The following is a 26,642-nucleotide window of genomic DNA, read 5'->3' as shown; positions in this document are numbered from 1 at the left end:
CTGACTTCTGAATCACAGTCTAACATATAGACTGTGTCTGTATTGTGGTCTTCTAGAAGACGCAAAAATGCAAACGAGAACGCCAATGGCTCGCCCGATGGTATAGAAGAAGGTAGATTGCCCCACAATCTAGCCTTAAACGCAACGGGAAGAAATCTTAATTCAATAATTTTTTTCTTATTTTCACACTCATCTTGCAGCGATTGGCGCTGCATGTGAACAGAGTTCCTGTGAGTTGTTGGGAACACTGCTTATCGAAACGTCGTCTGCAGTAGTAAATGTTTGCGTGGACGTTATGGGATTTAGCTTCAGCGTATACAAATACTGTTGATATTTTACATAGCGTGATGATTATGAAAGGTAAAAGCCAGGAAAATAAGCCCCACTACGTTCTCTCTGTCCTATAAAGCCTTAATTACTTGTAAACTTATTTAATTATATAATGCACCTCGCTAATTGGCGCTGTGAGTAGACAACATAGTTTCTGTTATTACCCGAGTGGAGGCTAGCGGTAGTTCTCCAAATTATGATGGAACACTTGTGGATGGGTATTACAATTCACGTTCTCAAATAATGTAACAGAGCCTGGAGCGGCATATTGTGACGTATTTCTGCATTGCGCTGTCCAGTGACCTGTATGTTATTTAATGAATGCGCACGTGATGGTAATAACTAAGCAGGCAATAGCAAAGTAAGCGATACTCTAATTGCCTCTTCTGGGTGGACTGGACACTCCCGACTTAGCCGATAGACAAATATGGCGACTTTTGTGCATTATTTGTATTGAGTTTATGTCAACAAGTACTTCTTAGAAAGAAGAAAAAAAAAAAAAGAGAGAGAGAGAGAGAAAGTGTGTAGCCTTTGTTTCTTCCGTTGACTACCAATAAACAAAGCGTAGATTTCTACAGCTTTGGATTTCAACGTACCGCGAATTAAATGATTCTAAATTAAAAATTCAGCATCAAGCCCTCACATCCAAATTCCAATCAGTCTTGTAAACAAAGTGCTGCTGAATGTTGTTATTCGTTCTTAGCTTAGTTCTTTACAAGTCCTTGCATACTGCTGTAATCCTATAATTTTGTAGTTTATTGTGGAGCATTGTAAAGTGATATAAGTCTCACAGTGTTGTTAAATAGTGCAGTTGTAGATATAGGCTGCTGCTATTATTCTGTGCAAGGAGATCAGAAGTTATTGCACACAATGTAAAGTACCTACCAATACCTTTATCTTTATGTATTGTCACAGTGAAATATTAAATTGTTGCATCTCATGTTTCAAACATCAACAGAAGTAAAATGATTTCTTTTACTTACAAAATAATATGCATGGAAAGTCAGAAGCCCAGGATTAATAAAAGGACTGCATTTAATGAAATATAATCATGTGGGTTCATGGCTGCCCTACTAATTTTTAATTGAAGTAGGACTGTTGGAGAATTTAAGAGTAGGGGGGATAGGCAGCTGGTAAGTAGGACATGAATGTTTGCATACATTGTACAGAACATGTCTCTTAGTATTACGGAAAGGCAGCATGTTGGAGATCTCAAGCCAGTTCACAGCTCCAGAAGTTAACAAATGCCTTATCACTGAACTTATTAAAGTTAACACTGAGTATGTTTAAATTTCTGATTTATTCTATGGCCAATTTATACTATGTAGAAAACCCAAATTTAAATTTTGAAAATGGCATCCATTTCATTACATCCCTCATCTGGTTTCCTGTGTTATGTCAGTACAAAAACAACTAACATATGTATAGAATCAAGTACAACTCGTTTTGTAATACCAAGGGCTTTTTTTTTATTCACTTCTTCATTCATCATGTTTCATAGATCCAATCAGGAAGGAGAACTTTTAAGAACGTGGAATGAGTCAAGGTATATATTACCATAAGATGAGGACATCATACGAACTTTATCTACATGTGTGTTAACAATTAAGTATCACTGTATTGTTTAATACTTTTCACAGTTATGCAATATGGATATGAGGCAGGACATGTTTGAACTTCTGATTTAAAGTGTACTGTGCTTATAGCTAAGACAACTCATTTGCTTTGTTAGAACTTTCTCATCATTTTTATGTGGTATGTGTGATCCTGTTATTAATGTGCAAAATTGAATTAGGTTAAAGTATGATAGCATTTCCTCTATAAATCATGGCTATCGTACCAGACTGATTTGTGGTGTAACCTGCAGTCTAGGTTTACCTGGAAGGTGACAGGTACAGACCAGGTAATGCTGGGACAACTTTTGTAAAATGCTCCAGAGGAATGAGAAAGTGGACAAAACAAAAACCATAGGCAGGCGGTGTGCTACATCATGCACTTCACAGTGGTTTGCAGAGTATGGATGTTGATGTAGACATAGATATGTTAAACATCATTGCTAATGAAATACCATTGCTTGGGAACCGTATAGCTTGCCAGAGCACTCATTACTGTTGCTGTATTATTGTTCCATATACGTACTGTCTGCATCATATGTAGGTGCATTCAAAAGATCTATGAAAAAGATCATGTTATACCTTTCAGTTTTCTGCTGCAACTGGATTTTTGATTACTTTATTGTATAAACATATTTACTTGCATTAAGTTTGGTGAGTTGTGACAATTTTTATGCTCAGTTTTTTCTTTGCTTACTAACTAATTTCTGTAGCCTATCATGTTGTTGTTGTTGTCTTCAGTCCTGAGACTGGTTTGATGCAGCTCTCCATGCTACTCTATCCTGTGCAAGCTGCTTCATCTCCCAGTACCTACTGCAACCTACATCCTTCTGAATCTGCTTAGTGTACTCATCTCTCGGTCTCCCTCTACGATTTTTACCCTCCATGCTGCCCTCCAATGCTAAATTTGTGATCCCTTGATGCCTCAAAACATGTCCTACCAACCGATCCCTTCTTCTAGTCAAGTTGTGCCACAAACTTCTCTTCTCCCCAATCCTATTCAATACCTCCTCATTAGTTACGTGATCTATCCACCTTATCTTCAGTATTCTTCTGTAGCACCACATTTCGAAAGCTTCTATTCTCTTCTTGTCCAAACTAGTTATCGTCCACGTTTCACTTCCATACATGGCTACACTCCAAACAAATACTTTCAGAAACGACTTCCTGATACATAAATCTATATTCGATGTTAACAAATTTCTCTTCTTCAGAAACGCTTTCCTTGCCATTGCCAGTCTACTTTTTATATCCTCTCTACTTCGACCATCATCAGTTATTTTGCTCCCCAAATAGCAAAACTCCTTTACTACTTTAAGTGTCTCATTTCCTAATCTAATTCCCTCAGCATCACCCGATTTAATTTGACTACATTCCATTATCCTCGTTTTGCTTTTGTTAATGTTCATCTTATATCCTCCTTTCAAGACACTGTCCATTCCGTTCAACTGCTCTTCCAAGTCCTTTGCCGTCTCTGACAGAATTACAATGTCATCGGCGAACCTCAAAGTTTTTACTTCGTCTCCATGAATTTTAATACCTACTCCAAATTTTTCTTTTGTTTCCTTTACTGCTTGCTCAATATACAGATTGAATAACATCGGGGAGAGGCTACAACCCTGTCTCACTCCTTTCCCAACCACTGCTTCCCTTTCATGCCCCTCGACTCTTATTACTGCCATCTGGTTTCTGTACAAATTATAAATAGCCTTTCGCTCCCTGTATTTTACCCCTGCCACCTTTAGAATTTGAAAAAGAGTATTCCAGTCAACATTGTCAAAAGCTTTCTCTAAGTCTACAAATGCTAGAAACGTAGGTTTGCCTTTTCTTAATCTTTCTTCTAAGATAAGTCGTAAGGTCAGTATTGCCTCACGCGTTCCAACATTTCTACGGAATCCAAACTGATCCTCCCCGAGGTCTGCATCTACCAGTTTTTCCATTCGTCTGTAAAGAATTCGCGTTAGTATTTTGCAGCCGTGGCTTATTAAACTGATAGTTCGGTAATTTTCACATCTGTCAGCACCTGCTTTCTTTGGGATTGGAATTATTATATTCTTCTTGAAGTCTGAGGGTATTTCGCCTGTCTCATACATCTTGCTCACCAGCTGGTAGAGTTTTGTCATGACTGGCTCTCCCAAGGCCGTCAGTAGTTCTAATGGAATGTTGTCTACTCCGGGGGCCTTGTTTCGACTCAGGTCTTTCAGTGCTCTGTCAAACTCTTCACGCAGTATCGTATCTCCCATTTCGTCTTCATCTACATCCTCTTCTATTTCCATAATATTGTCCTCAAGTACATCGCCCTTGTATAAACCTTCTATATACTCCTTCCACCTTTCTGCCTTCCCTTCTTTGCTTAGAACTGGGCTGCCATCTGAGCTCTTGATATTCATACACGTGGTTCTCTTCTCTCCAAACGTCTCTTTAATTTTCCTGTAGGCAGTATCTATCTTACCCCTAGTGAGATAAGCTTCTACATCCTTACATTTGTCCTCTAGCCATCCCTGTTTAGCCATTTTGCACTTCCTGTCAATCTCATTTTTGAGACGTTTGTATTCCTTTTTGCCTGCTTCATTTACTGCGTTTTTATATTTTCTCCTTTCATCAATTAAATTCAATATTTCTTCTGTTACCCAAGGATTTCTAGCAGCCCTCGTCTTTGTACCTACTTTATCCTCTGCTGCCTTCACTACTACATCCCTCAGAGCTACCCATTCTTCTTCTACTGTATTTCTTTCTCCTATTCCTGTCAATTGTTCCCTTATGCTCTCTCTGAAACTCTGTACAACCTCTGGTTCTTTCAGTTTATCCAGGTCCCATCTCCTTAATTTCCCACATTTTTGCAGTTTCTTCAGTTTTAATCTACAGGTCATAACCAATAGATTGTGGTCAGAGTCCACATCTGCCCCTGGAAATGTCTTACAACTTAAAACCTGGTTCCTAAATCTCTGTCTTACCATTATATAATCTATCTGATACCTTTTAGTATCTCCAGGGTTCTTCCACGTATACAACCTTCTTTCATGATTCTTAAACCAAGTGTTAGCTACGATTAAGTTGTGCTCTGTGCAAAATTCTACTAGGCGCCTTCCTCTTTCATTTCTTAGCCCCAATCCATATTCACCTACTATGTTTCCTTCTCTCCCTTTTCCTACTACCGAATTCCAGTCACCCATTACTATTAAATTTTCGTCTCCCTTCACTATCTGAATAATTTCTTTTATTTCATCGTACATTTCTTCAATTTCTTCATCATCTGCAGAGCTAGTTGGCATATAAACTTGTACTACTGTAGTAGGTGTGGGCTTCGTATCTATCTTGGCCACAATAATGCGTTCACTATGCTGTTTGTAGTAGCTTACCCGCATTCCTATTTTCCTATTCATTATTAAACCTACTCCTGCATTACCCCTATTTGATTTTGTGTTTATAACCCTGTAGTCACCTGACCAGAAGTCTTGTTCCTCCTGCCACCGAACTTCACTAATTCCCACTATATCTAACTTTAACCTATCCATTTCCCTTTTTAAATTTTCTAACTTACCTGCCCGATTAAGGGATCTGACATTCCACGCTCCGATCCGTAGAACGCCAGTTTTCTTTCTCCTGATAACGACATCCTCCTGAGTAGTCCCCGCCCGGAGATCCGAATGGGGGACTATTTTACCTCCGGAATATTTTACCCAAGAGGATGCCATCATCATTTAATTATACAGTAAAGCTGCATGTCCTCGGGAAAAATTACGGCTGTAGTTTCCCCTTGCTTTCAGCCGTTCGCAGTACCAGCACAGCAAGGCCGTTTTGGTTAATGTTGCAAGGCCAGATCAGTCAATCATCCAGACTGTTGCCCCTGCAACTACTGAAAAGGCTGCTGCCCCTCTTCAGGAACCACACGTTTGTCTGGCCTCTCAACAGATACCCCTCCGTTGTGGTTGCACCTACGGTACGGCCATCTGTATCTCTGAGGCACGCAAGCCTCCCCACCAACGGCAAGGTCCATGGTTCATGGTTCATGTATGCAATAGAAAATTAAAAATGAGAAACAAACAAAAAATCAGAGATAAGAACAACAAACATTTGTGTGTCAATGAAGGGGCTGGGGTGTTGGAAGTTGTAAATAGGGTTGTTGGGGGGGGGGGGGGGGGGGTACAAAGATAACTTAAAAATCCAGGAAGAAAGGCTCTTGTTCAGTAACATATATTCATCATAAAGCTTTTGTTGTGCGTATATGCAACTTAGCACCTCTGCTATATGGTGACTAGCAGTTTTCCTTTTTATAATATTGTCAGTTGTTAGCATTTTACTTAATAGTACCTGTGTACTGCTCACAAAATTCTTACTTGAACATGCACATTATTGTAGGGCAAATTATAACCAAGAAAAGTATGAGGCAACTTCATCAGGAAAGTATAATTCATGTTTGCTGTTTTATAACTGGATCTCTCCATCAGTGATAACTTGATCTCTCAGGATGTGTCCCATTAACCGATCTCTTCTTATAGTCTGATTGTGTCATAATTTTTTTCTCCCCACTTCTGTTCAGTGCCTTTTAATTAATTATACATTCTGTCCATCTAAACTTTAGCATCCTTTGTAACACCAAATTTCAAAAGCTTCTATTCTCTTTGTGTCTTAACTGTTTATTGTCCATTTTTTTGTTTCCATATCTGGCTACACTTCATCCAAATACCTTCACAAAAGACTTCCCAACACTTAATTCTATATTTGATGTTAAGAAATTTCTCTTCTTCAGACATGCTTTTGTTGCGATAGCCAACCTACATTTTATATCTGCCCATAATCAGTTATTTGGTTGCCCAAACAGCAGAGTTCATCTACTACTTTAAGCGTCTCATTTCCTAGTCTTATTTCCTCAGCATCACGTGTTTTAATTTGACTACTTTCCATTATCCTTGTTTTGCTTTTGTTGATGTTCATCTATCCTCCTTTAAGACACTGTCCATTTCATTCAGTTGCTTTTGCAAGTCCTTCGCTGTCTCTGACAGAATTACAATGTCATGGGCAAACCTCAAAGTTTTTATTTATAGTCCCTGAATTTTAATGCCTACTTCAAATTTTTCTTTGGTTTCTTGTACTGCTTGCTCAGAGCACAGATTGAATAATATGGGGATAGGCTATAACCCTGTCTCACTCCTTCTCAACCACTGCTTCCCTTTCATGCCTGTTGACTCATATAACTGTCTTCTGTTTTCTGTACAAGTTGTTGCTATCCTTTTGCTCCCTGTATTTTACTCCTGTTACCTTCAGGATTTCAGAGAGTATTCCAGTTAACATTACCTAAAGCTTTCCCTAAGTCTACAAATGCTATAAACGTTGGTGTGCCTTTCCTTAAACTATCTTCTAAGGAAAGTCGTAGGGTCAGTATTGCCTCACGTGTTCCTACGTTTGTCCAAAATCGAGCTGATACTTCCTGAGGTGAGCTGCTACCAGCTTTTCTATTGTTCTCCCAAGAATTTGTGTTAATATTTTGCAATCGTGGCTTATTAAACTGATAGTTCAGTAATATTTACACTTGTCAGCACCTCTTTTCCTTGGCACTGAAAGTATTATATTCTTCTTGAGGTCTGAGGGTATTTAGACCATCTCCTACATCTTGCATAGCAGATGGAAGAGTTTGTCATGGGTGGTACTCCGAAGGCTATGAGTAGTTCTGATAGAATGTTGTCAATTCCAGGGGGCCTTGTATTGTCTCAGATCTTTTAGTGCTCTGTTAAATTATTCTCACAGTATCATATATCCCATCTCCTATTCATCTAAGTCCTCTTCCCTTTTTATAATACTGCCCTCAGGTTCACTTCCCTTGTATAGGGCCTTTCATCAGTAACATTACCAGATGCCAAGTTCGTTTTGTTTGCCGATGATACAAACATTGCAATAAATAGCAAATCAAGTGTAGTCTTAAAAAGATCAGAAAATAACATATTTGTGGACATTAATCGCTGGTTCCTAGCCAATTCTTTGTCACTAAACTTTGAAAAAACACACTACATGCAGTTCAGAACTTGTAAGGGGTGTCCCACGAGTATATGTCTAACATATGATGACAAGAAGATAGAAGAAGTGGACAGTGTTAAATTCTTGGGATTACAGCTCTTATTGGTAGCCCTGCGCCTGCTACACGGACGTCTGAGTCACTGCTCTTGTACAAGATAAGTAATTTAAGTAGTAATAAACTGTTTTTTAACGCTTTAAACTAATTTATTACGTTAATTATAGTGCTCTGCAAGCGTACCATTAAAGGTTTTTGTCTTACTCGCGTATTTTCACAGTAATCACGTAAAGTTCGTTTTGTTTACATATCGCGGCCAGGCCGAACTTTTGAGTTTTCAGATTAAACTTCATACCGCAATCTTAAGTGCATTTACTGATAGTTTAGTGTGCTAAATACGTTTGCTACCCCTTTATATCTGTAGAGTATCGTCATCTCTTAAGTAATTTCCAGTAAAAAACTTCTGAACCACTGTTTACATAGTCGCGAGTAGGCCTAATTTTTCGTACACGTATTTTCATTGTTTTCCGGTAACTTAATTGTCTTTCTGTCACTAAAATAGATTTGTACCATGAGTGTAAAGTGCTTGACGTGCCGTAGGATCGTTAGCTCCGGGGTCTGGTGTGATGGATGTAGTAACTTTTTTCATTGGGGCGACTGTAGTGGCGTGGGAATTGGGAAAATGAGCGAGACTCATCAGTGGTTCTGTAGGCTATGCAGTAGAGATAGGAAGATTGTAGAACAGGAGGGAAAAATTGCTGCCCTTCAGGCTGAGTTAGATGAGGCTAGGCGAGAACTGGGCAGGTTAAGGGGGGAGAAGGGTAAACAGGGGTGGGAAGTGGCAACAGGCATGAGGAACAGGCCAAGAAATTCTTCTGACAGCTTTGTTATTAATGTACAAAATAGGTTTGACCTGTTGCCTCAGTCAGAAACTGATGAGCCTCTCACAGAAGTAGATGTAGACAGGGCTCAACAAGCTTTCAGCAGCAAATTGATTAAGAATGTAGGGAAGTCTGCAAAGAGAAAGAAAGTCTTGTTGCTAGGTAGTTCGCATGCTAGGGGTGTGGGCCAACTTCTGCAGGATGAATTAGGGTTGGATTACCAGGTCACAAGTTTTTTCAAACCTAGTGCTGAACTTGGGCAGGTTACAGAGGATTTAGGTTCACTATGTAAAGGTTTTACTAAGGAAGACACCGTGGTTATTGTGGGTGGGCCGGGCAACAGTATTGACAGAGATCCGGGGTACAGCATAAAGTGTGACCTGGCAAAGATTGCATCGGCATCGAATCATACCAGTGTTGGGTTTGTGTCGGTTCTGGAGCGCCACGACCGACCTCATTTGACCTCTTCTGTCAGGAGAGTTAATTTGGAGTTGGAACGGCTACTTGGATCTGCTGCAGGGTCACTTATTGGTGTGGTTCCTGTTGATTCACTCTGTAGGTGGGACTATACTAGACATGGCCTACACCTCAACAGGAAAGGGAAGGGTAAACTGTCTGGGCTGATAGCAGGAAATTTAAAGGGGGGAGGAACTACATCTCATGGTGGAAACTCTTTTTTAGTGTAAGATCAGTGTCCAGTGGGAAACTCAGCCAGGCAAGTACTAAAGATGTTAAAAAAGTTCAAGATACTCACAAAAGTAAAGTGAAAAATAATGTAAGTATATTTCAACAAAATATTGGGGGATTGAAGAATAAAAGTACTAAAGATGTTAAAAAAGTTCAGGATACTCACAAAAGTAAAGTGAAAAACACTGTTAGTATATTTCATCAAAATATTGGGGGATTGAAGAATAAAATTGATTAGCTTCTGCTTTGTTTAGAAGATATAGAAACCAAGAATGTAATAGATATACTATGCCTGTCTGAGCATCACATTGTCACTGATATGCAAAAGGTTAGCATCAATGGGTACAAATTAGCTGCACATGTAAGTAGAGATAATATGATGAGGGGAGGAGTTGCCATATATGTCAAAAGCTTCCACAGTGCAAAAAATTTAGAAACTAAAAAATTTTGTGTAGAGCAACATATGGAAGCATGTGCCACTGAACTTAAACTAAATGATGGCACTTTCATAATTGTAACAGTGTATAGGTCCCCCTCAGGGAATTTCCAGCTATTTCTAGAAAACTTGGATGCTTTGTTGTGCTATCTGTCAGACAGGGGGAAGCAAATTATCATTTGTGGGGATTTCAATGTTGATTCCCTGAAAGAGTGTAATAGGAAGAATGACCTTTTAGTATTACTCAGTTCTTTCAATTTGAGCTCCGTCATTGATTTTCCTACTCGGATAACAAAGAACAGCAGTACATTGATAGATAACTTTTTTATAGACCAAGATAAGTTTAAGGACATAAATGCTTATCCTGTTGAGAATGGTCTTTCAGATCATAGTGCACAGCTTGTTACAGTACATGACATAGCTCCATGCAGTATAATAAATCAGACTTTCAGAGCAGTGCGTTCAATTAACAATATAAATATTGCAAACTTTAGGGAAAGCCTACAGCAGCTAGACTGGGATGAAGTGTATAAGGAACCCGATGCAAACTTGAAATATAACTTATTTCACAATACATTTTTAAGGGTATTTGAAAATTGTTTTCCCAAGAAAATAGTTAAACATAATTCCAAGAAATCATATAAGAAACCTTGGCTAACTAAAGGAATAAGAATATCTTGCAACCGCAAAAGAGAACTGTATCTAACAGCAAGAGGGAGTACTGACCCCGAAATTGTTCAATATTATAAAAACTATTGTGCGGTACTAAGAAAAGTTATTAAAAAGTCCAGAAGCATGTGTATCATGTCTGAGATCAGTAACTCTGATAATAAAATTAAAGCAATTTGGAATATTATTGAAAGGGAAACAGGGCAACCAAGAGCACAGGAAGACTTTAGTGCAATAAAACTGAATGACAAGTGCACTAACAAACAATAAGAAATTGAAAATATTTTGAATCATCATTTTTTAAATGTTGTGGAGAAAATAGGATCTAGATCTTCACTAGAAGAGGCCATACCTGCGCAGTTTGAAACAACTGTAATTCCACCAACCTCTCCCTCTGAAATCAGTAAAATAATAAACTCACTGAAAAGTAAAAGCTCTTACGGAATTGATGGCATTTCCAGCAAAGTACTTAAAGCTTGTTCCCCACAGATAAGTAGGATTCTCAGCCACGTATGTAATAGCTCTTTGGAGCAGGGTGTTTTCCCTGATAGACTGAAATATGCCATTGTAAAACCATTGCATAAAAAGGGGGATACGTCGGATGTCAACAACTACCGCCCAATCTCTCTTCTGACAGCTCTATAAAAAATTTTTGAGAAAGTAATGTATTCAAGAGTAGCCTCCCATATTTGTAAAAATAAAGTACTAACAAAATGTCAGTTTGGTTTTCAGAAAGGCTTTTCAACAGAAAATGCTATATATGCTTTCACTGATCAAATATTAAATGCTCTGAATAACCGGACATCACCCATTGGTATTTTTTGTGATCTCTCAAAGGCCTTTGATTGTGTAAATCATGGAATTCTTTTAGATAAGCTAAATCATTATGGTTTGAGTGGGGCAGTGCACAAATGGTTTAATTCATACTTAACTGGAAGAATGCAGAAAGTTGAAATAAGTGGTTCGTGTAATGTTAAAACAACAGCTGATTCCTCAAACTGGGGTGCTATCAAGCACAGGGTCCCACAGGGTTCGGTCTTAGGTCCTTTACTGTTCTTGATATACATTAATGACTTACCATTCCACATTGATGAAGATGCAAAGTTAGTTCTTTTTGCTGATGATACAAGTATAGTAATAACATCCAAAAACCAAGAACTAAGTGATGTAATTGTAAATGATGTTTTTCACAAAATTATTAAGTGGTTCTCAGCAAACGGACTCTCTTTAAATTTTGATAAAACACAGTATATACAGTTCCGTACAGTAAATGGCACAACTCCAGTAATAAATATAGAATTTGAACAGAAGTCTGTAGCTAAGGTAGAATTTTCAAAATTTTTAGGTGTGTCCATTGATGAGAGGTTAAACTGGAAGCAACACATTGATGGTCTGCTGAAACGTCGGAGTTCAGCTACGTATGCTATTAGGGTTATTGCAAATTTTGGTGATAAGAGTCTCAGTAAATTAGCTTACTATGCCTACTTTCATTCACTGCTTTCGTGTGGCATCATATTCTGGGGTAATTCTTCGTTGAGTAGAAAAGTATTCATTGCACAAAAACGTGTAATCAGAATAATTGCTGGAGCCCACCCACGGTCATCCTGCAGACATCTATTTAAGGATCTAGGGATCCTCACAGTATATATATTCCCTTATGAAATTTGTTGATAATAATCCAACCCAATTCAAAAGTAATAGCAGTGTGCATACCTATAACACCAGGAGAAAGGATGATCTTCACTATGCAGGGTTAAATCTGACTTTGGCACAGAAAGGGGTAAATTATGCTGCCACAAAAGTCTTTGGGCACCTACCAAACAGCATGAAAAGCCTGACAGATAGCCAACTAACATTTAAAAATAAATTAAAAGAATTTCTAGATGACAACTCCTTCTACTCATTGGCTGAATTTTTAGATATAAACTAATTAAAAAAAAACTTAATCATTAGTGTCATGCAATATTTTGTGTAATGTAATTTCTTGTACAGACATCTTTTATTAACCTGACACGTTCCACATCATTACGAAGTGTCGTATTCATGATCTATGGAACAAGTATTAATCTAATCTAATCTAATCTAATAAATTCAACTGGGAGGAGCACACCACGGAACTGCTGAAGTGTCTTAACAAATCTCTGTTTGCAATGCGAATTTTGTCAGACATGGGGGGATAAAAATGAAAAAGCTGGCGTACTATGCTTACTTTCATTCCATAATGTCATATGGGATTATTTTTTGGGGTAATTCATCAAACCAAGCTAAAGTTTTCCGGGTACAAAAACGTGCAGTAAGAGTTATATGTGGTGTGAACTCAAGAACATCCTGCAGAAGCCTGTTTAGGGAACTAGGGGTACTAACTACTGCTTCCCAATATATTTATTTTTTAATGAAATTTGTCATTAAAAATATATAACTTTTTTCAAACCAACAGCTCAATTCATGGAATCAATACTAGAAATAAGAATAATCTCCACAAGGGTTTAAAGTCACTTAGTCTTGTACAAAAAGGTGTGCATTATTCAGGAACACACATTTTCAATAACTTGCCAGCAGCCGTAAAAAGCTTAACAACCAATGAAATTCAGTTTAAGAGAAGCCTAAAAGATTTATTGGTGGCCAACTCCTTTTACTCCATTGATGAATTTCTCAGTAAAACCAACTGATCTGTATATAAGTACAATATAACTTCTGCACAATTTCAGTGCAATAATGTGTTCATTGTAAATAAGTATTATAGTAGTTGTATTACATGTTTATTACCTTGTAAATAAATAAATAACTTTTTTATTTTAAATTCAGTGCATTAGTATTTGTAAAATGACTCTTTCATTACAAAATGACGATCATTCCACTTGGGACCTGTGGAATGGTACATTAGCTTATTTGTTTTAGTTGTAAATATTTGTCATGTATTGTTGTTCTTCTGACATGTTCCACATACTGGAGGACCTCCTCACTACGGATCAATTGGAATGAAAGTAAATCTAATCTAATCTAATCTATATATGCCTTCCTCCTTCCAGCTTTTCCTTCTGTACTTAGGACGGGTTTTCCATCTGAGCTCATGATATTCACACTACCACTTCTCTTTTCTCCAAAGGCCTATTTAATTTTCCTGTTGGTGGTATCTATCTTTCCCCTAATGATACATGGTTCTAAAGCCTTACATGTGTCCTCTAGCCATTCCTGCTTTGTTATTTTGCACTTCCTGCCAGTCTCATTATTTAGACATACATAGTCTCTCCCACCTGCTTCATTTACTGCATTTTTTAAATTTTTTTCTCCTTTTACTAATCAGTTTCAACATTTCCTGTGTTACCCAAGGATTTCTATTAGGCCTTGTCTTTTTACCCGCTTGATCCTATGCTGTCTTCACTACTTCATCTCTCAAAGCTACACATTCATCTTCTATTGTATGCCTTTTCCCTGCTCTTGTTAATTGTTGAATAAAGTTTACTCTGAACCTCTCAACAACCTCTGGCTCTTTCAGCTTGTCAGGGTTCCATCTCTTTAATTTCCTGCCTTTTTGCTGTTCCTTCAGTTTTAACTGCAGTTCATAACCAATAAATTGTGGGCAGAGTCTAATCTGTCTCAGGAAATGTCTTGCAATTTAAAATCTGGTTCCAAAATCAGTCTTGCCATTACATAACCAATCTGAAACCTTCCAGCGTCAAGTGTTAGCGATGATTAAATCATGCTGTGTGCAGAATTATACCAGATGGCTTCTTCTTTCATTCCTCTCCCCCAGCCCATACTTGTCTACTGTTTTTCCTTCCTTTACTTTACCTACTGTCAAATTCCAGTCTCCCATCACTATTAAATTTTCATCTCCCTTAACTGCCTCAGTAATTTCTTTTAACTCCTCATACATTTATTGAATCTCTGTGGAGCTATTTGTGACATAAACTTGCACTACTGTAATGAGTGTCAGTTTAGTATCTGTCTTGGCTACAATAATATGTACACTATGCTGTTCATAGTAACTTAACCTGCATTCCTATAGTCTTATTCGTTATTAAGCCTTCTCCTACATTACCTGTACGTAACTTTGTATTTATAATCCTGCATTCTCCTGACCAGAAGTTCTGTTCCTTCTGTTTGAGCTTAAGTTTGCTACTGATTCCATTTGCAGGCAATGACAGAAAGATTTCAAAGTTCAAAGCAGGCAGAACTGTGCTGGTGCCACATCAGTTTATTATTCACCTGGCTGCCCAGGAACTTCACTCTTGGAGCCTCATCCATTGTGTGCTCACTGATTTCTATTTCTGGTACTTATAGCATGGAAAATTCTTGCAGAATGTAAATAATTTAGGAGTAAAATGATAACTTATGGAATAACATAAGTGTAGCATCACCAGTAGGTACCTATAGGTAATTTTTATTTGTTTGGAACTGCATGAAACAAGCCTTTGTAAGATTAAAGATCAGGCTGATTGCTGTGAACAAGTCATAAGCCTGATCCGATAGTCTCCTCACTGTGTCTTGTGCAAATTTGTTTTGGTCCTTTACCAATATTTTGTTGTTATCAGCAAAAATCTCAATTTTTTAAGGGTCTTTCAATGTTCCAGGCAAATCATTTATGTAAGTCAGCAACAGGAAAGGTCCAAGAATTAAATGTGTGAGCTTTAATGTTTCTCCGCAACAAACTTAGTCTTGTTTCTATGGTGTCACTTGTTAATGCTCTGTTTTCTATTCTTAAGATATGACAACTTCCATGTGAGGTATGTGCCTTTAATCCCATACCAGTTTAATTTCCCTATTAGAATTTAGTGAGCTATACAAAGACCTTGGAAAATCACAGAAAATTCAAACATGGAAATTCTTCTTGTTTAGTTCTGCCAGAACTGTATTTGTTTGAAAACATTCAAAGGAGGGAGAGAACTCTGAGATTAATTGCTTTTCTTCCCTTTTAGAAATGGGCGTTCCTTCTGCATACTTCAGTCATTCAGGAAATTTAATCGTGACTCATTAACTCGGGGGCATGTGCAGGTGGGGGGCTGGTTGGATGCTGTCTCATTACTGCTAGAGATTAGTAATCACCACAAGAGTATCTCATTTCCAGTGATGTAATCTAATGATTTGCTATGTCTTCAACAGTTAATTTGACTGAACACATGTTTTGTGTAGGTGTATACAATGCCTGCCTAAGTAGATGCAATAGGTCAGCAATCGATGATTGAATTTTGTATTTCCTCCCTCTGTTTTCTCTTATCATTAAAAAGAATTAATTTAATTTCATCATTTGTTGAAATGCTGTTGCAGTCAGGGAGTTTTATATCATTTACTTCACAAGTTTATTCACTGCAACGCCAAATTTTTTGTGTGTAGTGTAGGGTTTTGAAATTTTTGATGTCACTATGAAGAATTTTACAGTAATGCTAATAGTGCACCTTCATGTCTTTGATTAGCATTTGCCCAACTCATATTATACCTGTCCCACAGCAGACTAGTCCTACTTTCCCATGGCATCATCACAAAGGGAGTATTTTACTCTTAAAGGAAATGCTTGTAGAACAAGCAGCTTTGTTTTAAAATTTAGCATGATTGGGAATAAAACTAAGGCTGCCCACATGGCACCTGAGCATTGTACCACAGAGCCAGATTGTGCGTTGAAAAAATGAACTTTAGGACATTACAAATGCTCAGAAAACTTCAAAGTCAGTCTTCTCTAACATTTTTGTAAGTTGCATATAACTGTGTTGACAGGTCGGTGTTTGTGTTCTGAATTTCATATAACATAAATGTAAAAAAAAATCTCCTTGTGAGTTACATATGAGATGGTAGCACTTTCGCATACATGGGCTTAGCAATGTCTCGAGGAAACTCATAAGCTGGTAAGTTGCTTCACCCACATTGCCCATATTTGGGCAGAGCAGGACCCTTCGCTGTTGGAGCTCGTGGAGATGCTTGAAAGCTGTTGATGGCCTTTCGTGGTAAGCCTGAAGCATTGAGCAGTGTTGGTGTCTTCTTTTCTTATTGACACCCAGGTTCACTATTCAATGTCTGTATAAAGGGCCATCTAAGAGTTGGAGAATGTAGTCATAAGTATGTAAGATTATGACATAATCATTATCGATAGGTAGAAGAACAATGTTGTTATCTCCTCACAGTTCTTCTAGTGCTATATTTTCACTTGTGGAGATGCTGGATTTAGTTGGTCTACCTTCGGCCAGCATATGGTACTACTTCTGTCATATCTGCTTTGAACACTGTGACCACTTGTTGTATTACACAGTTCACAACTGATATAGTTAACAATTATTGTTTCTCTACAACGTTTACATCTGTTTTCATTAGTTTGCTCTGGAAGTAATTGATACAATTCTGAGAGAGGTTGAAAATTGGGATGAGTTGAGAGGATAAAATTATTGTTTCCTGTATTTTCTTATTTCCTACAATATATCTTTGTGTGGATAAGCTTGTTTGTTGAATTCCTGGAATTGCTTCTTTAAGTCTGCCTTCCTCTTTGGTGATAGCCCACCTGAGATCGTCTAGACAATGAAGAGGGTTCCCGGGGTGATGCATTACAAGTTTCAACTGGTCCCAAGCACACCCAATTGCATTATTATCAGCAGATACTCCAGGCAATTCCTTTTGTTTCTTTCCTGGCTTCAATGGGGTAAGTGGTCACATAGGGGAAGTTACGAACTGCACAGCCTTTGCTGCACGGCCTTTAAATTATCCTCGGTAACAATGAGAAGCAACATTTTTTTATGCAGAGTACTGTCTCAAAACATGACTGATCCATGTCCCTGCTGAATCCATGGGGCTGCATGCCTGAGATGTGCAATGTTACCTGGACACCTCCACACCTTTTTCTGTTGATTGGTAGGCACCAGACAAACACTGCACTCATCTGTGAAGTTAACTCCATGCCAATGATTCAGATTCCACTCCAAGTGTTTCCTTGCCCACATACTGTGCACATCATGGTGCTAGTGGGGTTTGTATTTTAGTCTATAATTGAGATGTAAATGTGATATTGACAGTTTGGAAGTGGTTGAATATTGAGTGGGTTGATGAAACATTTCAAGTTGCATCCAAGAAACAGTAGGCATATCTTTGCATTCTGTTTGAGGTACCTGTGATTGATAATTTGCAGATAGTAGTGATCAGCTGATGGTGTTGACTACGAAGCAGATCTTCAATTTTTTATGTCTCACAATATTGATGAAATACTCTAATGACATTTCTGCAGTGTATGCCAAAAATCGGCAGTCAGCTCCCCTACTGACAACCATTCTTAGCATAAAGTGACAATCGGCACACAGTCAAAGCATGAACTGACCCTTTGAGGAACATTGCAAGACTTACAATGTACAAAAGCTGCATTGTGCCATTCAAAATTGGACTACAATACAGGTACCTGTCCTTAGCAATTTCCTGTGGTCAAGAGAGTGTTGAACAAGAGGTTTCCAGTCTTTCTTTTATTAAAAACACGAAATGGAAAAAAAAACACAGACTATGCATGTCGTGTGGTTTGTGCAAAATAATTTTTGAGCAGTTTGCATGTCTACTTCATTTTAACTTGTTATTTAGGTGGATCCTGTATAATTTCACACTCATTGTTTCTTTTAATGTATGACCATTTATATATACTTTTGCTGTTAACAGTGAAACACTAAGGATGGAATAACAATAATACTGAAAAAAAGATAGATTGTTTCTCACCATATAGAGGCATTAACAGGTCATTTTTGGTTGTTCGAAACTGTATAAAATTAGTGAAATTAGGACTTAAACCATTTGATGTGAACCTGTTGTTTTCCTGTCCAATTATCATGTGAGCTGCATGTGGCAATGTATAGTTTGGACCTTCGAGTTGCATACCTGTGTCATCCACAAACTCTATAGTTTTTGAACAGCACTTTAAAGCCACTGCAATGTTTCAATACAGAATTGCAACAGATTTCAAGTTAAAGCCAAATAAAGCTTTTCTCATATTAATATTTACTGATGTGTAGCCAATCCTGGGCCTTTTCTCAGCAGTGAAGTAATTTTTATTTACTAATGGTATGTGGTGTTCTAAACAGGCCCTGTGTAGCACCTGCCTCCTGTTGTATGAGTAAAACACATTTACTCTCTAAATTCAAAACATGGTCATGCATAATTGACTTTATAAGATGAGAAGTTTCATTGTTTGAATTAGAAACATAAACAAATTTGAGCAAAGTATTGATTAAACAAACTACAGCATGAATAAATATAAATAAACATTGAACTAGCCTAGAAACATCTTCACTTATAGTAATGGGAAGTCCTCAATAGTATATAAATAATGTAAGTGGTAAACAGACATATGTGTTATAAAACAAATAACTCACAATTGATCACTGTAAACTGTACATGAACTGGAGAGATGAAACAATTTAGTGTTGAAGTTATATGCATTGCATGTAAAAAATTTTCACAATACAAATGAGAAACCATCTACCAAGATCATCTCATCAGTTGCCTTTGGCCTACTATCCAAAACATACATAGTCATAGGAAGTTATGTCCAGGAAAATTAAATCTGACAGACAGTGCATTTTGGTATCTATTTATAAGAAACTGCCTTCAAAATAAGTGCTAGTCGTTCATCCTGTGGTGTTTTTATAGGCAGTACATTGGGTCACAATACACTTGATTGTGGAATGAGCAAACAATACTCACTATGTCTTTGCTACTGTAATTACTGGGAATTTCTGTGCTATTTTCAAAATAAAAATAGCACAGGGTATGTGTAATCCCAGAACTTCTGTTTTCCCACTACTGTCAGTCAAATTCATCTGCATTTAATATAACTTTTGTAGCAGATACTGGAATACTTGCCCATAATTGCCACAGTTTAACATCCTGTTGATAGCAAGGTTGTGGAAATGCTGTCCAGGTAACATCTGCATAAAAATCCACCTTTAAGCTCTCAGTTTTAAAAATCTCATTCAGTTCAGTCCCCAATTATCAGGCTTTCCTTCTCATCACATATAAAATGTTATGGGGAATGCTAACCAAACACTGCATTTTATTGGCAGGACACTTAGAAAATGTAACAGACCTACTAAGGAGACTGCCTTCACTACGCTTGTCCTTCCTCTTTTAGAATATTGCTGCGTGGTGCGGGATCCTTACCAGATAGGACTGATGGAGTACATCGAAAAAGTTCAAAGAAAGGCAGCATGTTTTGTATTATGGTGAAATATGGGAGAGAGTGTCACAGAAATGATACAGGATTTGGGCTGGAAATCATTAAAAGAAAGGCATTTTTTGTTGCTACAGAATCTTCTCACAAAATTCCAATCACCAACTTTCTCCTCCAAATGCGAAAATATTTTGTTGACACCAACCTACATAGGGAGGAATGATCACCACGATAAAATAAGGGAAAGCAGAGCTCATACGGAAAGATATAGGTGTTCATTCTTTCCACACACTATACGAGATTGGAATAATAGAGAATGATGAAGGTTGTTCTGTGAACCCTCTGCCAGGCACTTGAATGTTATTTGCAGAGTATACATGTAGATGTAGATGCAGATGCAGATGCAGATGTAGGTCCCATTCAGTAAGTCTTCCATGACCCCAGAGTTCTGGGTGACTTTTCTGAACTCTATCCCTTTTCCTAAGCTTCCCTAGTCCTCCTCTTTCACCCCTCTTCCTTCTGCTTCAACCCTGCTGCCAGATGAAGGAGCCACTGACCCTGTCTACATACATACATAAAACGTTTTATTATATGATTGTTCTCCTATCACTGCTTGGTGTGTAGATATTTTTTATCTATCCATTTACATTATATTGTCAATTATTGATCTTGAATTTTATGGGAAACATGATTCATATTACCTGGATGCACACAGATGTTTGTGCTTACCAGTTTCTGCCTAGAATACTAAATCCAGCTGAATTGTTTTCCTTCATACAAACTTGAAATAATTCATATTTAAAAGTGTAGTACACAACTTGGGCCATGGCCTTTTATGGGAAAATTACCAACTGGTCATCCTGATATAGCTCACTGCCCAATTCTAAGCTTCAATCTATCAGTACTTCTTTTGTAGTTCTGGGATACTACAGAGATTCTGTTGCATATTTTGGTGTACTAGAAGGTCAAACAAGAACTTTAGGTACAGCACACATTTCACTCCTCAGGGACATATTCTTTCTGAAGACAATTCTTAATCTGTTAGTTATCAATTGTCTGCCATATCCTTTCTCCCAAGTGTGTTAGCCAAGCGAAATATGTGTGCAACAAGATCTGCATAAGTCTTCAGCCCATGGTTTGGTTTAGACACACTGATGTCATCTTTACCATATGGACTCGTGGTGAGGCTGACCTGTTGAAATTCCTGGAATCTCTGAATACCTTCTCCCAATTAAATTTTACATGATCCTATTTTGAATCCCGTGCCACTTTCCTTGATGTTGATCTCATCCTTACCGAAGGCCGGCTACACACTTGTGTCCACATTAAACCTACTAACAAACAACAGTACTTATAATTTTGACAGTTGCCATCCTTTCCATGCCAAATGTTTACCCACATACAGCCTTGGCATTTGAGACAAACATATTCGAAACTTCCTGGAAGATTAAAACTGTGTGCCGGACCAAGACTCGAACAAACATAATTGTTCAGATACAGATTCATTACAGCAATACACCACCATTTTCTCCTCAGCCTTCTCTGGATGTAATTACCCCACCAGCATAGTTCAAAAGCAGATTTCCCAGGTCATCACACCCAATCCTGGTGCAGCTTCTGTCATATTTTGCCCACCACACCTAGAATAGCTTTCTGTCACCGTCCCAGTCTCCGCAATATCTTTTTATGCTCCTTCTGCACCCATCTCCCTACCCTATGGCCCCAACCCCTGTGACTGACCCCACTGCCAAACTTGCCCATTGCACCCTCCTACCCAGACCTGGACTGGGAAAACATATACAGTCAAAGGGAGAGCCACCTGTGGAATGAAACATCATACATGAGCTGTTGTGGAAACACTGTTTGGTGTTTTACGGTGGCATGACTATCACCAAATTATTAATTAGGATGAATGATCATAGGCATAGAGCATACTCTATGACATGACAGTCATGAACTCAGTGCCTGTTTCACCACAGGTGGGAACTAGCTTTGCAACATTTCCTTGGTTCTTGCCACCCACCTGGCCTCAATTTTCATTAATCTCTTCTGTCTCAGTGTCTCTTCACAGTAAAGTACTCTTTTTCTCACTTTATTTTAGTTTGCTACATCTTTCATTGTCTAACTTGTCTATGTTTCACTGCCCCCTCCCACCTCTGTTACGTACAATGCACTTAGCTCTTCACTCTCATTAAGTCTTGCAATTAACTCATACATGATGTTTAAGCATTAGTCTCTGTCTTGCATATTAGCCTGTCTTTGACCTTTAAGCTCACAGGTTTTAAAATCTCATCTGATGCAGTCCACAGCAATCAGTCTTTCTTTCCTTCTCATCCCGTACGGTAAGTCTTCCTTGACCCGTGGTTCTGTGCAACTTTCCCAAATTCTGCCCCTTTTCGCAGATCTCTCCAGTCCTCTTCCTTCACCCTTCTTCCTTCTTCAACCCTTCTGTCTGAAGGAGGAGTCACTGGCTCTGAAAGCTTGCCTAATTATAACCTTCTTTTATGTGTGTGTTCTGCCACTGCTTGCTGAGTAGATTTTTCATCTATACAATTAAATTATTTTGTCAAAGATCTCCATAGGGTTTGAAAAGTAGGAGATAACTGAGGCAGAGAGAAGTATTGAACTGGTTCATGAGATATGCTTAGCTAACATTGTCGGTGAGGGAAAGAGTCTAGTGTTAGCCCTATTCCAACAAATCTTTAGATGTTTCTGGAAGTTTCACTACAGTGTCTATGACACAACAGAGTGAAATGTGCATTCTTAATACAAATTATTAGCATACTTTAAAAGAAATGATTGAAATTTAAAAACAGTGTGACTAAATTGCTGCCACACCATCAATTTTTAAAAGTTCTGTCATGATCTCTAGTCACAGTTTCGTCTGTTGTGATATCAAACCAAACAGTCAGTTAATGTTGTTCAGAGTTATTGGCTACCAAACTGCTTTTAAGATTCAAGCGCATAGTTTGTGGGTACTTCCATTCCAGAAAACTGATAGGTTAGTTTTATAGTGGCCATAAACCATATACAGTGTTGGAAAATGGAAAAATTAATACCTTACGAATGTGACACTGAAATACCATTTTTGTATTGGATACTGATAAAGGACAGTGAAGTTAGTGATTCAGAGTTGCAGTTATAGATGTAAGAGCAACTTCTTACTGAGCAAGAAAATGCTGAGAATATACAGATTGTATTTCAATTGTTGTAGTAGTGGTCTGTTGTTTCAAGCATTGTACTGGGTTAGTAAGAAAGGTAGATACCAACAGGTCAGTTCATGTCAGTTACGTGTTCCATGTATCACTTTACTTGACATGTTCATATGATGTGGAACTAGTCAGAATTTTAACCTAACTGGTATTTCTGAGCTAAAGTCATTTTAATTGGGAATATTAAAGGTAATTTCTTTCGTCTTCTGTTGTAATTGTGGATATAAGTATTCTTCTGAACTCAAATGTATTATGTACAGCAAACTTCGTAACTGTATGTTTACTGTGATACTGTAGTTGAAGCACCTAACTCCTTTGTCAACTGTATGATGATTGAGGGTGGACACAATATATTATTTTTATTTCATACTTTTGTGCAATTAAGACTTCCCTTTTTAAAAATGAGTTATGTCAGAGTACAATTCCATGTGGCACTACTGAAATAAACCAACATATGTTACCAGATTTGTCACTTTCCAAGTCTCATAAAAATGTAAACTCATCTTTTTTAAAGATTTTTTCTTGGTTTCTAGCCTTTGCTACTGCCTTGCATTTATCACCATTGTTGTAAATTTTGACATGCAGAGTTGAATATCCGGTAGGTTTTCTTGAAATTGAGAGAGAGAGAGAGAGAGAGAGAGAGAGAGAGAGAGAGAGAGGGGGGGGGGGGGTCATACTCTGTGGGAGGCCAGCTTGCCATTTTGAAAAATTGTCTAGCATGTTGGATTTGAGGTGGAACATGTGTTTCTTTGAAGGTGCTGATGATCCAAGGAAGGTGCACACACCTTTTCGTTCTAGACGCAAGCAGCACACCAAACCAAAAATTCACTCTGGGTGTCAGATAAGATCACCAGGAAAGATTTTTACGATATTATCTAAGAACAAGGATGTCACTTTTCAGGTTGCCTTTTACATCCTTACCAAGTAGAATACCTATGTTATAGTAAAAACACAGCAGGGAGAGGAGAAAAAGAGTTGGCTTTAATGATGAGAGCAAATTCTGCCTTTACACTGGTGATGCTCATTTATGAGGGTAAAGTCAACCAACAGAATAGTAATTTCTGTAAACTATTGGCAATGACCAGCCTCATGCATCATGGTGTCAAAAGTTGCACTGGACAATGAATTTATACTGATGGAACCAATAGATTGAACACAGATGGTCAAGTAATGTCTGCAACCCTATGGTGGTGTTCACACATGACACAATCCTGCATAGGGAGGTGACATTCTTAGAAACTTACCACGAAATGCAGATATACTTACAGATGATCATTTTGCTTGCGAAGATTGATGGAAGGCTGTAAACATTAGTAAATGTAATGAAGTTTACACAAATAGACAAAAGATATATCTGCCACAGCTTCCAAGTGTTTTAGGTGAACTGTCTGGAACAATTAAATTGGAACAACATGAATGTATCTGTGTGCAAGACAGATATTAGGCTCAGATTTATTAGAAGACAAGTTTAAATTGTTCATAAAAGAGGTTGCTTATACAGGGTGACATTTATTGAACTATATGAAATAAAATCATCATAACTTCTGAATGGCTTGTGTTAGGACGTTTGAACTGCACAGTTGGGTGCAGGGTGTGATGGGACTTAGTATGCCTATTGTGTGGTTTCATTTGGATGAGTTCATCAGTAAGCAAAATTGTCACATTTGGGTGACTGGGAATTCATCATTTCACGATTGAGAAGTCTCTTCAGCCTCAGCGGGTGACTGTGTAGTGTGCAATGTCCAGTCACAGAATAATTGCTGTGATATTCCTTGATGGCACGGTGACTACTAAATGGTATGTGAAGATTTTGGAAGATGATTTCATCCTCATTATCCAAAGTGACCCCGATTTTGACAAGATGTGCTTCGTGCAAGACATTGCTCATCCCCGTCAAAGCAGGAGAGTGTTTGATGTCCTGGAGGAGCACTTTGGTGACTGCATTCTGGCTCTGGGGTACCCGGAGGCCACTGGCATTGTCCTCCATTAGCTGCCATATTCTCCAGATCTGAATACATGCTATTCCTTTTTGTGGGGCTATATTAAAGACAAGGTGCACAGCAAATAACCTCAAAACCAGTGCTGAGCTGAAAACTGCCATTCAGGAAGTCATCAACAGACTCGACATTCTGACACATCAGCAGGTCATGCAGAATTTCGCTATTTGTCTGCACCACATCATCGCCAATGATGGGAGGCATATCGAACGTGTCATAAACTAGATCTGAATATTTACTTGTTGCACAAAATGTGTGCACACCATAGTTAGTAACTAATTCTGGTTTTTTCCATTTAGTTCAATAAAAATTCTTGTTTGACCAATTAGTTTTGTGCCTTTCAGAAATTGGATTAACAAGCAAGATTCAAAGGAGGCTACCGTTCATCACAGGTTTATTTAGTCAGTGTGAGAGGGCCACAGGAATGCTCAACAGACTGCAGTAGGAGAGACTAGAAGAAAGGTGTTGTGTATCGAGGACGGCCTTACAAATAAAATTCTGAGCACCCAATTTCCAAAGTGAGTGAAAAAATATATGCCCCACCCCCACCCCTCCCCGCTGCCCTCCCCATCCCCGAGACGAAATTTGGACCTGTAACTCTTAAGTTATAGAGTTAAAGAATTTCTATATGAATTTGTTGTTTTACATTTTTTTTCCTGGCCATTATATTTGTACTGGGTTTTGTAATTTTCGTAGATTGTCTGAAGATGCCTTTCAATATAGACAAAATGTGTCACAAATGAAGAACTAACGAGTTCATCTTTGTTGAACCCATGACCGAATTCCCTATGTAACATCACCATGGTTGTTGTATCAGTGCCACAGAGTTTGGGAATGGAGTGGAATAACATCTGTGCTAATATGTATACGTGGGCACTGTCCTTTATTGTAGATAATCATAATACTGAAATTTTTATTCAAGAATTTCAATAGGTAGGTGACCCTATGGGTATAGTACGTGAAGAAAACCTCATTCATGTGAGCCATTTCTACAGGGTGTTAATATTACTTTTCCAACTACAGTGTGTCCACTCAGTGAGAAGCCTGTGCAAGAAGAATTTCGTATTTTGATATTAACATGTGAATATTGTAATTGTGTAATTTAGCACTGTCATGTTGGAGAGTTACAATTAGCATAAGAATAGTCAATAGAGCGAGTTAAGGTGTGGATCAAGCTTTCTGTGTGTTGGAGTTCACCTTGGATATGTTGCAGGAATGGCTGATGCCTCAAATGCAAACGGACTCTCCATTCATTATTCAGCAGGATGAGGCTCCACCACATTTTCATCGTGAAGTTCGTGGGTACCTGAACATGGAGGTGCCGCATCGATGGATTGGCTGTGCTACAGAAGGGGGCAGCTGTTTCATGAAATGGCCTTCCCCAATCACCAGATCTCACTCATGTGACTTTTTTCTGTGGGTACACAAAAATCTGGTGTATTTACCGCCTCTACTATGTGATGTAGAAGAGCTTCAGAAGAGAATACAGGAAGCAACTGTCACAGTCGACAATGCCATGCTGGGACAGGTATGGCAAGAATTATCATATTGATGTCTGCCGGGTCCTCACTCATGGTTCGCATATCGAATGTTTGTAAAAAAAAAAAACTTTGTGAGTATCTCTTCAAAATGCAATATGTATGGCATCTGTACAATGTTTAGTTCTTGTGCAATAAATAATTG

The 26,642-nt window shown here is 38.2% G+C and overlaps 1 long non-coding RNA gene across 1 annotated transcript; it reads left to right on the top strand.

Annotated features, from left to right (window-relative positions):
- Positions 1 to 218: 218 nt before the first annotated feature.
- LOC126268076 (uncharacterized) lies at positions 219 to 26,642 on the top strand. The gene is made up of 3 exons (XR_007549076.1): positions 219 to 360; positions 25,304 to 25,477; positions 25,656 to 26,642. It is a non-coding gene; the product is annotated as an uncharacterized LOC126268076 (long non-coding RNA).

Source organism: Schistocerca gregaria, chromosome 4, assembly GCF_023897955.1.
Source record: "Schistocerca gregaria isolate iqSchGreg1 chromosome 4, iqSchGreg1.2, whole genome shotgun sequence".
Taxonomy (NCBI): Eukaryota; Metazoa; Arthropoda; class Insecta; order Orthoptera; family Acrididae; genus Schistocerca; species Schistocerca gregaria.
Note: the sequence above shows the minus strand (reverse complement) of the source record. Positions and strands in the feature narration are given on the sequence as shown.